General features: G+C 35.7%; 1 protein-coding gene and 1 pseudogene across 3 annotated transcripts in view; both read right to left on the reverse strand.

Moving 5' to 3' along the window:
* Nucleotides 1-15,229, reverse strand: part of LOC114053920 (receptor-type tyrosine-protein phosphatase mu) — a 958,135-nt gene that overhangs the window by 406,654 nt on the left and 536,252 nt on the right. The window lies entirely within an intron of this gene.
* Nucleotides 3,889-4,441, reverse strand: LOC114053795 (annotated as a pseudogene).

The raw sequence follows: 15,229 nt of genomic DNA on the forward strand, positions 1-15,229 counted from the left end.
AAAGTTTTTTAAACCTATTATCGCAGTATATAAAATGAAGATAAGAAGATTATGGAAATGTGAATAATGCTCTCACACTCACTTAACCTTCCTCAAAAGATTTCTATAAAACTCAATTATACAATGCTTTTTTTTTTTCAGAGTGGGGATAGAACTGTGATTTCATTGGCATAGGGAACTCCCAGTGAGGAAATTCTATCTACAAATGCAGATCAACAGTTTCTCTGTAACTTACAGTCTTAGAGCCTGCCTAGGAGAAAGGTTCCCACACTTTCTCAGTTCATGTCTCAGTAATTTTTTTTCACTATGTTCCTAGGCCAAAAGAAATACCTAATAGTTTTGTTTACTAAGCAGTTAGGTTCAAATATCAATAAATATTTATGTCCTAAAATAGGACTGTTTGGGAAAAAACAATGCAAATAAATTGGAGGAAAAATAAATTTTTGTTTCATTCTTAAATAACAATAATTAATTGCTAATGGGATATGTATGCCTGTTGGGCACTGCACAGCTTCACTAACTTTGGAATTGGATTGAATCCTACCACCTTCATTTCCTGTTCTACATTGATATTCAAGCAGTACTTGCTTCTTTTTTTTTTCAAATATTTTAATTAATTAATTAATTTTTTGATCAGAACAACAGCTGGAAACCCAGGTTTGGAAAGAGATGACATCACCACAGAAAGTTTGGAGAGTTACAGGAATAGTCCAAAGGACAAGTAAACAAAAACATATTTAAACATTTAATGTCTTCAGAAGGAATGTAGCCTCAACTTAAGGGTAGCACTGTGAGCTACCCTGAGGTAGTAGTTTTCCCAGTCTGTGAGAGATATCATGTATCATTGTGTTTCCCTGGAATGTTTAATATATCCTGTGATGCCCCTGTGAGTTTGGGGCAGCTAAACGGGATATAATACTGGGACTGGAGTAAAAAAAGATGCAAGTTCAAATACAGCCTCAAATATTGACTAGTTGTGCGATCCTGGACAAGTCACTTAATGTTCACCTCAATTTTCTTAACTATGACACGGGGATAATAGTAGTGCCTTCCTCCAGGATTGTTGTGAGGATTAAATGAGAGAATATGTGTAAAGCACTTAGCAGAGTTCTTGGCACATGGTAAGTACCATATAAACATTAGCTATTATTATTATAATCATCATGTTTGCTGTTATTGTTATTGTTGTTGTTACAGGGTGCCATGGGGGCATAATTTGGCATATAAATGTTAGCTATCATTATTATTATTTTTATAATTTTGTTAGCTATTATCATTATTATTTGTTTTTGTTGTTATAGGGTGCCATGGGCACCATTTGTGAGTCACTTGCCTAGGTAACTGACAGATTAAATGCTTTGCCCAGGGTTACAGCTAGTATATGTCAGAGATTGCACTGGAACCCAGATTCCCTTGACACTGAGGGCAACTCTCTCTCCACACTGCTTGCTTCTCTATATTGCCTTACAGTTCATAAAATACTTTCCTCAAAACAATCCAGAGAAGGGGGTAGCCAGGTGGCAGCTAGGTGGTGCAGTGGATAGCGTACTGGCCCTGGAGTCAAGAGGACCTGAGTTCAAATCCAGCCTCAGACACGTAACACTGACTAGCTGTGTGACTTCGGGCAAGTCACGTAACCCCAACTGCCTCACCAAAAACAAAAGCAAAAAAAAAACAACAATCCAGGGAAGGATTTTATTATTTATTTTACAGGGGAGGAAACTGAGGTTCAAATAAAATACTTGACAAGATCACCTAGCAAGCAAACAGAGGGTACAGAGTTCAAGCTCAGTGATCGTGAAATTATGTGTAAGTGCTCAGTACCTATAAATACTATATAAATATAAACTAGTTATGTTATGTAAGTACCAGCAACCACTCTAAAATCTGTGTGTGTGTGTGTGTGTGTGTGTGTGTGTGTGTATGTGTGTGTGTATAAAGATTATCTTGGCTGATGTGGGATAAAAAATAAGGAAAAGATAAAGGAGCAGAAAACATTTCTTTCTATGTTCCTGTCTGTTTTTCCTCTATTGTCAATTATTACAACCTTCAATCAAGACCATCTTCAGAGTAAAACAGTTCTCCTAAAGGGATCTGAGGTATAAAAAGACTTGAAAAGAATTCTTGCCGATTTCTTAGATGAAAAACAGGAACACTCAGTAATTAAAACAGCATTTTATCAGCAATCTTCAAAAGAAATAGTGCTGAAAGTGTTCCTATATACCCCTATATGCTGCTTCCTTCACCCTCCAACCTCCCACTCCAATAAAATTCTCTATTTAAGGGTAATATTTCTGTGACAAGTTTCCCACTGGAAACAAAAGCAATGTTAGTTTGACACTGGAACTCTGATGAAAAGTTGATGACACCCTAGGGCAAGCTACCAAAGAAGGTCATGCAATCTCATCCCTGGAGGTCACTAATAATAACACAAACCTTTAACAATATCCTAGACACTGAGCTATTTATCTACTTGAAGACAGAGGCTAGGATCATTTGATGCTCCCTCTTCTAAGTCTATGATTCTATCAATTGAAGTTTTATTATTTTAACCTAGTTGTGCAAAGAGATGCATGAAAGAACTTACGGGACCCACATACTGCTAAAGATGCTGCCATTCTAAGGCTCTGTATACGTTTGATTGAAATGCAAAACACACAGTGTCTACATGCAACTAATCATTTATAACTAATCCCTTAATTTCTGGAAAATCTAAGCAGAGGTGAAAGAATGAATGTTCAACTCAGCCTCAGAGCTGTTGTTCAATACCGATGGGGCTGCTATCCGTTGCTGTCTCTTTTAAAGCTAATCTCTGAAAAAGGTTCGTTGTAAGATATTTAAAAGTTAGTCAATGAACCCCTTCATTTCCTTTTATCTTCATACAGAACAGCAAGTTACTCTAATGTAAAGATATCTATTATACCTCCATCATGCTAATACTTCAACGGATCTATTTTCAGCTCAATGCGGATATACTCCCTCCTACAGTGATGATCATAATGAATCTTTATCTTCTCATCTCATGCAACTTTAGGCTACGTACTTCCATAAATCCTCCAAAGGTGGGGGCAAAGGGGATGGAACACCTAAATCTGCTTGGGGCCTTCTTCGAAGTCTTTCAACATTATATGGACCCCCATTTTAGTAAATTGAATGTATTATTTTATATCTCTTCCTTTCACTTTTGTTGTTCAGTCATTTCAGTTGTGCCCAACTCTTGGTGACACCATTTGAGGTGTTCTTGGCAGAGATACTGGAGTGGTTTGCCATTTCCTACTCTATCTCATTTTCAGAAGAGGAAACTGAGGCAAACAGGGTTAAGTGACTTGCCCAGAGTTCCACAGCTAGGAGGTATCTGAGACCACATGTGAACTCAGGAAGACTCATCTTCTTGACTCCAGGCCTGGCACTCTGCACTGCTCCACCTAGCGGCCCTTTCCTCTTACTACATAGCTACTATCTTTTCTTCCACCCTTTGGATGACATATAACTTTTTTTTTTTTTGAGTGCAGAATTCTTTTTATTGCCTTAACTTTTGTTTTTCAAAAATGAGCACTGGGTATTTTTAACATGCAGTATTGTCATGTCACTTGTATCTTCCAACTGCATATTTTAGTTAACAAATGAATTAGTAACATTTAGATAACTCGTAGTATATTTATAAAATGCAAAAACTATCAAAATATACTTCTCACTAAGATAAATAAATAAAATCCAAACAAACCTACCTACACAAAGTTAGAAATCAACTTTGGTAAATTTCTGTGTAATACATAGTCCATAACTAGCATGTTTGCCTTCCCCCCCTCCCCCGCCATTGCTGCTCATCTTCTGGGCTAAGAATTATTTAAAATTTTTTATTAAGATTTTATTATATTGACATATTTCTCATTCCATATCATGTTTGGCCAAGCTCTGGATGCTCACAATTCTCTGGCTAATTGTTGGCAGCTTAGTCAGAAGCATCTGGAACACTGGCGATGGAAGAGTTTGCAGTAAAAACTTGCAACTGCTTTGGCCGCCCACAGACAGCAATGGCATTTGTCAAGCGGTCAACCCCCTTTTCCTATTCACCTTGGGCTAGTAATTCCTCACCAAGCTGTATTTCTTCAAGAAATTCTGAATGGCTTCCGCATCTTCAAGGTCAGGTAACTTGGAAAGCCCAGCTCTCTCTTTAGCAAACTTCTGTTTCTTTCTTTGCTCTCAGAGCCTGTTCTTGAAGTTGGGGTCTCTCTCTCTCTTACAGAGGAAGTAAATACATTAGCCAATGAAGAGGGCCCTGCATGCCAGGGGCGATCGTGCCACTCTGTCCCACCAGGTTTCCAGCTGCTGCTCGTGGTGGAGGCAGCAGCAGCAGGGCCCTACTCAGCTGACCCCAAGCAAGGAGAGTGACATAACCTGGATTCTTTAGCCATTGCAGTATCCCATGGTTTGTGGCCATAGTGTACCACCAGAAAAACAGTTACCCCTATTGTATGGTACCCTGTAAGCCACATCTTAGGTAATATTCTGTTGCGCTCTATTTACACCCACCATAAGTCTTTCCGTTGTTCTTTGAGTGGCCATAACTTTGAATTTTCAGAGTGAAGCAGGTAGGTGCAGTGGATAGAGTGCTGGGCCTGGGGGAAGGAAGATCTGAGCTGAAATCATGCCTCAGATGGGTATCTCTGGGAAGTTATTTAACATCTGTCTTCCTCAGTTCCCTTAACTGTAAAAATGGGGATAATCATAATATTACCTATATACAGGCTTGTTGAAAGGACCAAATGAGATGATAGTTATAAAACCCTTAGCACAGTACCTGGCACATAGTAGGTGCTTAATAAATGTTTATTCCCTTCCCCCTTCTATGATTCATAAGCATATGGCATTACTGAAACATCAATGGTGTTTAAAGAAAGGTGGGTTTTGTTTCAAGGAGAAACTTGATACTATCAGAATGTCTATGAAATCTCCTAATTCCAATTCAGCCCATTATCTTTCTCCTATTTAATGTCAGGCCTAGTTCATTACCCATCTGGGGTATTTCTGTATTTGTGCAGGGGTAGGGAACCTTTGGCTTCAAGGCCACATGTGACCCTCTAGGTCCTCAAGTGCAGCCCTTTGACTGAATCCAAACTTCACAGAACAAGTCCCCTAGATAAAAGGATTTGTTCTGTAAAACTTGGACTTAGCCAAGGACTTCGAAAGCCACATGTGGCCTTGAGACCACAGGTGCCCCAACCCTGTGTTGTGTGTGTGGATATGAATCTATATCTATATCTACATCTATATATACACATCTGTATAATAAGATATAATGGTAGCAGGAGGTCTGTGGGGTCCTCAATGAGCAGTCCAGACCATGGATAAGGTGGTTGTCAACCAACTCAACCTCCTATCTCACACTACTACATTCACTTCTTTTTAGGAATAAGATTTATTCACTTCACAGCTGGTGTCCCCAACCTATCAACCATTTCCCTTACATTCCTTACCAGCCTCCTCTCTCTGGGTAAGGTTTATTACCTCAGTAAATACTTTAATCATATTAAATAAAAGTCTAATACGATGGAAACTGCAGATACGTTTTCAAGTATTTCAGAAACCGGAAGCACTTCATTTTCCCTCACTCCCAAAAGTGGAACCTCACTGCTTCTGGCTTCCACTACAGCATGAAAGAAATGGAAAGTTCATGTGCTTAATACAAACATCCAAATTTCTGCAAGGTGCAGGGAGACACAGTGCAAGTCACTTAGGACACACCACACTGTCAGTTTGCTAAAAGTCTCCTCCTGGCTGAAATGGCTGCAGAAATCTGAATGACTACATCAGTGACTTCTCCATGCTATTTGCTCATTGGCTTGACTACACAAAGCTGAGTTGCTCTAATGTGACTATTTCTGTTTGAAAGTTTAGGTATTACGTGTTCTTTATCCCAAATTCTGCTGAAAGATGTTATGTAGTCCTTGGGGAAAGAATACAGTTTACCAGCCATAGGCAAGCTTCATCTACAGGTGGACCAGCCTCAATGAGCTATCCATCCAAATGCATACCATAGTTTCAACAATAGTATTCTTTACCCAGCAGGTTTTTCTTATGTAAATTATGAGGCTTAAGTTCAGAGGAAAGACTGATTATGAATCTCACTTAAGAAGTGTATAGTGTTCTAAGGCTTGACACAAACAACATAATGTCATACCCAACGTCTTAAATAGGAGAATGTAGAAGATGTAATCATCTATAAGGAATCTCTTTTTCAATTCCCTTCTTTTCTGAGCATCCTTAATAACAATGGCAAATATTTTTAGAAAGCACATATCTCCCTCTTAATGGCTTGATGGATATAAATAATGAAAGGATCATTGAAGAAATTCCCTCATCTATCAAGGACTCCTATATGTCTTTAACATGTAAGCTTCAGAAAAAAGTTTCAATGTTACATTTTCTTCCCTTGAATCAAATGTGCTTTTTATATTGTTAACAAACAATAAACACAGTGGGATCTCTTATTTTCTCATTTTTCCACTGCTTATTGCTGTTTTAGGAGGTAATGATGTTCATAATATTCCCCTCTCCTCTTGTGCAAGGTTTCATATATTAGTTTATATTCTAAAATGGTCCTTCCTTTGTTGTCATGTCTCTCTCCTTGGCTAAAGAAGTTTCTAGATTCTTCTGGCCTCCTCATTATGTTGATTGTTTTACATTGGTTAAACTGCAGTAGAAAATCATCCATTATCCACTTCTCCTTTTTAGTAATAGTAGTTAGTTTGAATAGACAAGATTAGAACTTTCAAAGGAGTAGTTAGATGGTTCAGTGGATAAGAGCACTGGGCATGGAATCAGGAAGACTCATTTTCATGAATTCAAATCCAGCCTCAGAGACTTACTAGTTGGTAACCCTGGGCAAGTCACTGAACCCTGTTTGCCTCAGTTCCTCATCTATAAAATGAACTGGAGAAGTAAATGGCAAATCACTCCAGTATCGTTGCCAAGAAAACCCCAGATAGGGTCATGAAGTACACAAGTACACAACTGAACACAATAACAACATGATCTTTTAAAAGTTCAAAGCCATATTGTCTCATCTTGATCATTTTTACCCCCTAATTTGGTGTTTATTTTGATCTTTGCTCCAAGAAATCTGATAGCACACAGAAAAGTAATTTGGAAATGACTTCTATATCCATTATTATTTGTTTTCCATTAAAATATAATAAATCTTATTTCTCATGGTGCTATTTGGTGATTAGCATTTTTGGTACCTTCCAGCTCAGTCAAGAAGAATGTATGTGTGATATACTGCATAGGCATGAGCCTTTTGTGTAGTAAATATACCTTTTTAAATTTTTATTTATGTAATTTGTTTTTAAGTTAAAAATATTTACAGATCACTCCTTCACAAGAGGTCTCTCATAACAAAGTAAAACACTTAAGTAAAACTAATAATACAGTGAGCTTATCTGAAAGTACACGCAACATTTCACATCTGCAATACCTACCACCTGTCTATCAAAAAAAAAAGTTTACAGAAATCTATTGTTTCCCCATACAGTTGGAAAATATATATATATTCTTGTAATAAACAGGCATAGTCAAGCAAAGCGATTTCTCTCTTTGGCCGTATATTGCCAAAAATGTTTTAATTATACACACACACACACACACACACACACACACACACACACACACACAAACAAAATTCTTCATCCTAAATCTGTCATGTCTCTGTCATTGATAGTATGTTTCATCATTGCTCCTCTGGAATCATGGAATAGTCATTGTATTAATCACAGTTCTTACAGATTTCAAAGTTGCTTTTTTATTTAGCAATTACATAAATCGATCTCCTGGGTCGGTTCATTTCCTTTTTATCAGATTATAAAAAGGTCTCAAAATTGTTTATTTTTATAATATTAATTTTATAGTATAAACTTGTTCTGTTTCTACTTACTTCACACTATAACAGTTCACATAAATCTTTTCAAGTCTTTTTTAAATCATCTACTTCCTTATTTCTTAAAACAAAATAATATTCCATCATATCTATATACTACAACTTATTCAGTCATTCCTCAGTTGCTGAACATATTCTTCATTTCCAGATTTTTGTCACTACAAAATAGAGTTGCTAAAAATATTATGCACATAAAAGATCTTTTCTTCTTCCTTTTTTTCTTTTGCATATAGGCCTAGCAGTAGGAACGTACTATTTGGTAATTTTGTGTAAATTCCAAACTGCTTTCCATAATGGTCCTACCTATTCCCAAATCCATCATCAGTCTATCAATGAGACTGTTCTTTTCAAAACCCCTTCAATATTTATAATTTCCTCTTTTTTTGTTATCTTTGCCAATCTGATGAGTATAACATGGAATCTTAGAATTGTTTTAATTTGAATTTCTCTAACTGTAATTTGGAATTTTTATTGATAGATAGACAGACAGACAGAAAGATAGGATTTCTCCTTGAAAACTATCTGTTTACAACTGTAGATCATCTATAAATTAGATAATGGCTCTTTTTCTTATAAATCTGAATCAATTTTTTACATATCTTGGAAATGAGACATTTATCAGAGAAATTTACTGCAAAGATTTTTTTTCTCAGGGAATTGTTCCCTTTTAATCTTGGATTTATTAGATTTGTTTGTGCAAATACCTTTTTTTTTCTAATTTTATGTAATGAAAGTTATCCATTTTATCTTTGTGATTTCTATTCCTTGTTTGGTCATGAATTTTTCTCCTGTTCTACAGATCTGATAGGTAATTTTTTTCATGTTTTCTTAATTTACTTACGATATGACCTTTTGTATCTAGGTCACATATTCTTTTGGAGCTTTGGTTTTTATAAGATGAGGTGGTGGTCTAAATCTAATTTCTTTCCTACTAGTGTCCAATTTTTCCAAAAGTTTTTATCAAATCTTATCTCAGTACTTAGGGCCTCTATCAAATACAATGATATCAGATAATGTATTTCTCTATATCTGCTCCACTGATCAATCTGTTTTTTTTTTTAACCAGCACAAAATTGTTTTAATAACCGCTGTTTTGTAGGATAGTTTGAGATCTGCTGCTATTTCTCTTTCCCATCAAAAGGAAAGCTCTTCAACTAAATCACAAGAATGATTTAGTTGATCACAAGAGTGGATGACTTTGGTGTTCAAGGTGAAAGAAAAAGGCTCAAAGAAAGAACACCAGAGTAAAGAAAAGCTCTCCAAATTGAGACTTCCAGAGTAGGAGAGATCTAGAACTCAACTTTTAATACCTCTGTAAAATAAATAAATAAATGAATGAATGAATGAATGAATGAATGAACAAAAGGACTTTTATGATGAAGGAATGAAAAAGGCACAAACTCCTGTCAAAGAAAATGAAAAAAAAAAAAACCTTGCCAAAAAGAACATAGGATTCTTTTAAGAAAATATGTAAGAGTTTTTTAAAATGTTGTAAAAAGAAATTAAATATTTGGAAGGAAGGATAAGAAAAAAGGATCAACATCTTAACAGAAGAGGTACAAAACTTTACTCTAGTAATATTCTCCAAAAATCAGAATGTAATAGGCCAATGGTAAATTAATTATTTTAGGAAACTAAAAGAATTATTAAAACAAAATCAAAAGACAACAGGGGAAAATGTAAACTATCTTTTATTTAAAAAAAAACAACTGTGACCTGGAAAACCTTGATTAAAAAGATAAAACTTTAAAGTAATAGGATTGCATGAGTTCCATCAGCAAAAAAAGAACCCTGATGTTGTATTTCAAGAAATATTTTAAATGCACAAGCATATTAGAAGATAACAATGTGAAAATGGAATCACAGATCATCTCCTTAAAACAAACAAATAAAAAACTCCAAAATGAAAATTCCCAGTAACATCAATGCCAGAATCCCAAACTTCCAACCCCCAAAAAAAGTAGCCAGAAAGAAAGAGATCATACAAAACATACCAGCTATAACTTCGCAGAAGCAGAGAACATAGAATGAGATATTTCAAAAGTCAAATATAAAGGTCTACAGCCAGCAAGAACTTATTCAGAAAAAAAAAATTGCATATAGTCCTAAAGGAAAATAAATAAATTTTCAAAGAAATAAAGGATTTTCAAATATTTTTCATGAAAAAAATCCAGAAAGAAAGTATGGAACATAAATATGGAGGTCAAAAGATAAATAAGGGGCAGCTAGGTGGCGCAGCGGATAGAGCACTGGACCTGGAGTCAGGAAGACCTGAGTTCAAATCTGGCCTCAGACCAGACACTTGACACTTACTGGCTGAGCAGGTCACTTAACCCTGATTGCCTCACCAAAAAAAAAAAACCCAAAACAAACAAAAGAAAAATAAAATGATAACAAGTGAACAATCAGAAGTGACTTTATAAGAATAATTTGCTCATATTCTAATAGAGCAGATACTAAAAAGGTCCAAGGAATCACAGTGGTAGAAAATTGAGAGAGAAGACCTAAAAATAGTTTTGTTATGTTTTTAAAATATTGTAATAATGAAGGGTAAAGGGGGAGAGGAATCACTAAGGGGATATGGAAAAAACGGCAGGAGGACTTGTAAAGAGGCAAAATTGGGTTGGGTAAATTGAAATATAATCAAATATGGAAGAAGTAAAAAAAATAGCCACCACTTGTGCTCCATTTTTATCTAAACTAGTCAATTAGTTTGTATCAAGGGTATCTATAAGAACAGAAAGAGGGAAAAAGGAAATATAAGAGGGTGGGCATTTGGGGGGAAAAAAGATTAGTCATAAGGAAAGAAAACCTTAAGCTTAGGAATGGGAGAGTGGAGAAAAGGTCAAATGGAAAACAATGAAGGGTAATAACTAGAAACAAACAGGGAGAAAAGAGTATAGAGAAGAAAAATACTAGAGAATAAAATGGAATGAAATAAACATTTAACTAACAAAACTATTAATGTGAATGGGATGAACTCTCTCATAAAGTGGAAAAAAGTAGCAGAATGCATTAGAAAGTAAAATCCAACAATATGTTGTTTACAAGAGGCACACTTGAAACAGAAAGGCTCACACAGGTTACAAATTTAAGGATAATTTTTAAGGATAATCATTTTCAATAAATTCAGGGGTGAAAGAATGATTTCCATTGTCACCATTTCTCTTTGACACAGTACTTGAAATGCTAGCTACAACAATAAGACAAGAAAAAGGAAGTAGAGAAAAGAATAGAAGCAGCAGCAGAAGGAAGAAACAGAAGTAGTATGAAGGATTAATCATAAATAAAGAATAAAAAAATTATCAATTTTTTTGCAGTTGATATGATAGTGTATTTAAAGTACCCTAAAGAGTCAACTAATGTTAACTGAAACAATTCACAACTTTAGGAAAACTGTAGAAGAGAAATTAAATCCACAAAATTATCAACATTTCTATCTAATACTAATAAAACTTCACAAAAGACAGAATTTCCATTTAAGATTACTACAGACTATATAAAATACCTGGGAATCTACCTTCCAGGTTACACTCAAGAACTTTAGAACTACAACTACAAAAATCTGTTTGCAGTAATAAAGATAGACCTACATAACTGGGAAAATATTACTCATGAGTAGAATGAGGCTGTATAATAAAACTGCTAATTTTTCCTAAATTTACCTACATAAATTAATTTATTTATTCAATGTCATACTATGGTAGGACAATCATTTCCTGATACAAATCCCCTTGTCCTGGCCCAGCTCCCTCAATGCACATACAACCTTCAAACAACTTCCTTCAGATCTTGTTTCCCTAGCAGCTTCCCTGGGAAAGCTTCCTCCCCCTACAAGACCTGATGAGTTGCAGTTTCTCTGACATAGCTTCCTGATCTAAGGACAATTAAAAGTCTAAGATGGGTGATCTCTGAATCTTTCAGACCTGATTTGTGCCCAAGACCACATAAATCACTATATTCTGATGACTGATTGATCAGATGCATTTCCAGATGAAGAAAGAGTGGCGCACCTAAGTACCACTATAACCCTGTTGCATATCCTTGCTGTTAGGGCAAAGTAAATTTCCTCCTTTGTTAAATGTTTAGCGACTCATGAATGCATCCCTTTACTCCAACATCAAACCATAACTAAGAAGGCATTGGCTTTTGAATTGTACCTACAACACATACCAATCAAACTACCAAAGGATTACTTTTATAAATAGAAAAATAATTACAAAATTCATATGGTAGAGAAAGAAGGGAAAAGTTTCTGCAGCTCTACCAGTAGGATGGTGGGTATTAGCCTGGAGGGGGTATTAGGAAATAAGCATTAAAATATCAGATGCTTCTAAGTTGAGTTCCTTATGTTTGCTGCTGGCATGCTATACTACTGGATTGTAAGTTATTTGAGCACCATTTTAGTAGAGCATCTAGGGTTGTTATTAGACATACATTAATATACCAAACTAATATAAAATTAGTTTCACTTCTTAAATGCAAACTATTGTTGTTTAATCAATTAGTCATGTCTGATTCTTCATGACCTCTTTGAGGTTTTTTTTTGGCAAAGATACTGGAGTGGTTTGCCATTTTCTTCTCCAGCTCATTTTACAGATGAGGAAACTGAGGCAAATAGAGGTTAAATGACTTGCCTAGGGTCAAGTATGTAAATGTCTGAGGCCAGATTTGAACTCACCTAGCTGCTTTAATGCAAACTGTATGTCAAAGCTTTATTAGGTCTATTTTTATAAGGTTTTGTTTTATCTCAGCAGTTATACCAAAATATTTACTCATCTGTGCTTTAAGCTCTAAAGTTATTTTAAGTATGACCAAAGACAAAGTGATATTTGAGATTTTTAAAAACTTTGTAGCTACCTCCATTCATTCTCACTGCTTATGCCTTTTATCATCTTGACCTCCTTCCCTTAACTATACTACTCTTTACTGCCTTACCCATGTAATAATAGGTTCTGCTTCCTCATTCCATGATCAAATTATTGAAAAAAAAATGTTATTTATTCTCAATAGTATTTTCCCACTGTTGGGTAATTTTCAGAATAAATAAGAATATTTACTGTTCAAGAGAATTAGGCAGAAATAGACCATTTTATATAATGTCCACTGGAGACTGCCTCATTATACTTGGTTCTAATTAAGGTTATTATACTATGGTAATTTTTTTTTTTAGTGAACAACAACTTTACTCAACCAAACACTACATTCATTCACTGATAAGATAAAGATGTGACTATTCATTGTGTAAGACCTAGACTGTGGTCTCCTGATTTATAAAAATTGTGCTATGATAGAAAACTTGAAATGCACTGTTCTTCACAGGAAACCCACATAGTTCTTTGGTAACTACAAGACTTTTTAGTAAATGAGCAGTACTTTCAAAACAGCAGAAACCACAACTACAAATAACTTTTATTGCTTTGAGAAATACTGTAACATGGGAGTTCCTCGTATTTAAAAGCATGTACTTTACATGGGTTATAAAAATAAAAACATGTTTATAAGATTTAAATCTAGTTGAATTTATGATAAAGTAGAAGAAATAAAGACTGGGAGTCCCAAGACCTGGGCTCCTATTGCCTGTGCTTCTATTAACCAATAGTATGACCTTCAGTAAGTCACTCAACCACCCTGTTTGACGTTATGTTTCTTTCTTTGGTTCTCCTCCTACCTCTCTGATCATCACTCCTCAGTCTTTTCCACCAGTTCACTATTCAAATCACTTCCCCTAACTGTAGCTGTACTTCAAGGCTCTGCCTTGGACTCTCTCTCTCTGTTTCTGTCTCTCCATCTCTGTCTGTCTGTCTCTGTCTCTCTCTCTCTCTTTTTCCTCCACTGAAACTCTTTCTCTTAGTAAGTATATTAGCTACCATGAGTTTTATTATTATCTCTATATAAATTATTTCCAGATCTATATATCCAATCTTAGTCTCTCTCCTGAGTTCCATTCCTACACTACTAACTTCCTATTGGATATTTCAAACTCAGTATGTATAAAACAGAACTCATAGCTATTTTTACTCCCAAATTCACTTTTCTTATGAACTTTCCTTTTTCTGTCAAAAGTACCACCACTTTTTTAGTCTCACAGGTTTACATCCTTAGCATTATCCTTGACTCTCCTTCACCACAAATATATTTGTTGCCAAATCTTGCCATTTTTTTTACCTCTACAATATTTCTCACCTTTAACCCCTTCTCACTGCTCACATGGTGACAATCCTAGTTCAGGCTCTCATTATCAATCACCAGAACTACACCATTACTAGACAACAGTCTTCTAGATTCATTTCTTTTTACTACAATCCATTTTCCACCTAGCTGGCAACGTGGTTTTATCAAATTGTGGTCTGATCACATGAGTAAACTTAAAAAACACCAAAAGCTAACAATATCCTGTAGGATCAAATACAAATTCCTCTGTTTAGAATTTAAAGCCTCTCCCAATCACAGCCTCCAACCAACCTCAATATACATTATGCCCCTCCTGTACTCTAAAGTCCAATCAAATTTGCCTTCTTGCAATTCGAAAACAATACTCTTATCTCCCATCTCCACTAACTGTCCCCTCCTGCCTAGAATGTACTTCTTCCTCAACTCTGAATCTCTCTTTTTTCCCCCTGAAATACTCACTTGAAGCACCATTTTTTATATAAAGCATTTCTTGATTCCTCCATCTTCTAATATTTCCCTCTCCAAGCTCCTGTATTTTTAATATATGTGTGTGAACAGTGTGCATATGTGTGTGTGCGTGTGTGTGTATGTGTGTGTGTGTGTGTGTGGGTATGAATACATATACACACCCACATAATGTCTCCTCAAGGGAATATAATTTATGGCAATGGTGTTTTCATTCTTATCTTTGTAGTCCCAGTAACTTTGTACAGTACCTGTGGGTATTCCCCTCCCAGCTTGATTTTTTTTTTTATTAAAGGGGTCATCCCTTGACTCACTTCTTAAAGATGCCTATTCACTGACTGTGCGTTGCCTCACTCAGAGTGAGAACCTGAAAAGACCTTAGCTTAAAAAGGCCAAGGTCTCCCACTGCATCTAGGACCTTCTCTAGTCGTCCTGATCAATATCTGGCTGGGGGACCCAGATGGCTCTGGAGGAGAAAGGGAGGCTGGTGACTTTGCACAGTCCTCCCTCACTTAAATCCAATTCACTTGCAAGTCATGGCATCATCTTGGAGAACGAATGCCCAACAACAACACACACAGTTTATAGCATCGAGTGAAAATGATGTTCAAGGTCTTTCATATAATCTGCATGTCCTATTTCAAGCATTTGTCT

This window comes from Vombatus ursinus, unplaced genomic scaffold, assembly GCF_900497805.2.
Source record: "Vombatus ursinus unplaced genomic scaffold, bare-nosed wombat genome assembly UNPS02014812.1, whole genome shotgun sequence".
Classification (NCBI taxonomy): domain Eukaryota; kingdom Metazoa; phylum Chordata; class Mammalia; order Diprotodontia; family Vombatidae; genus Vombatus; species Vombatus ursinus.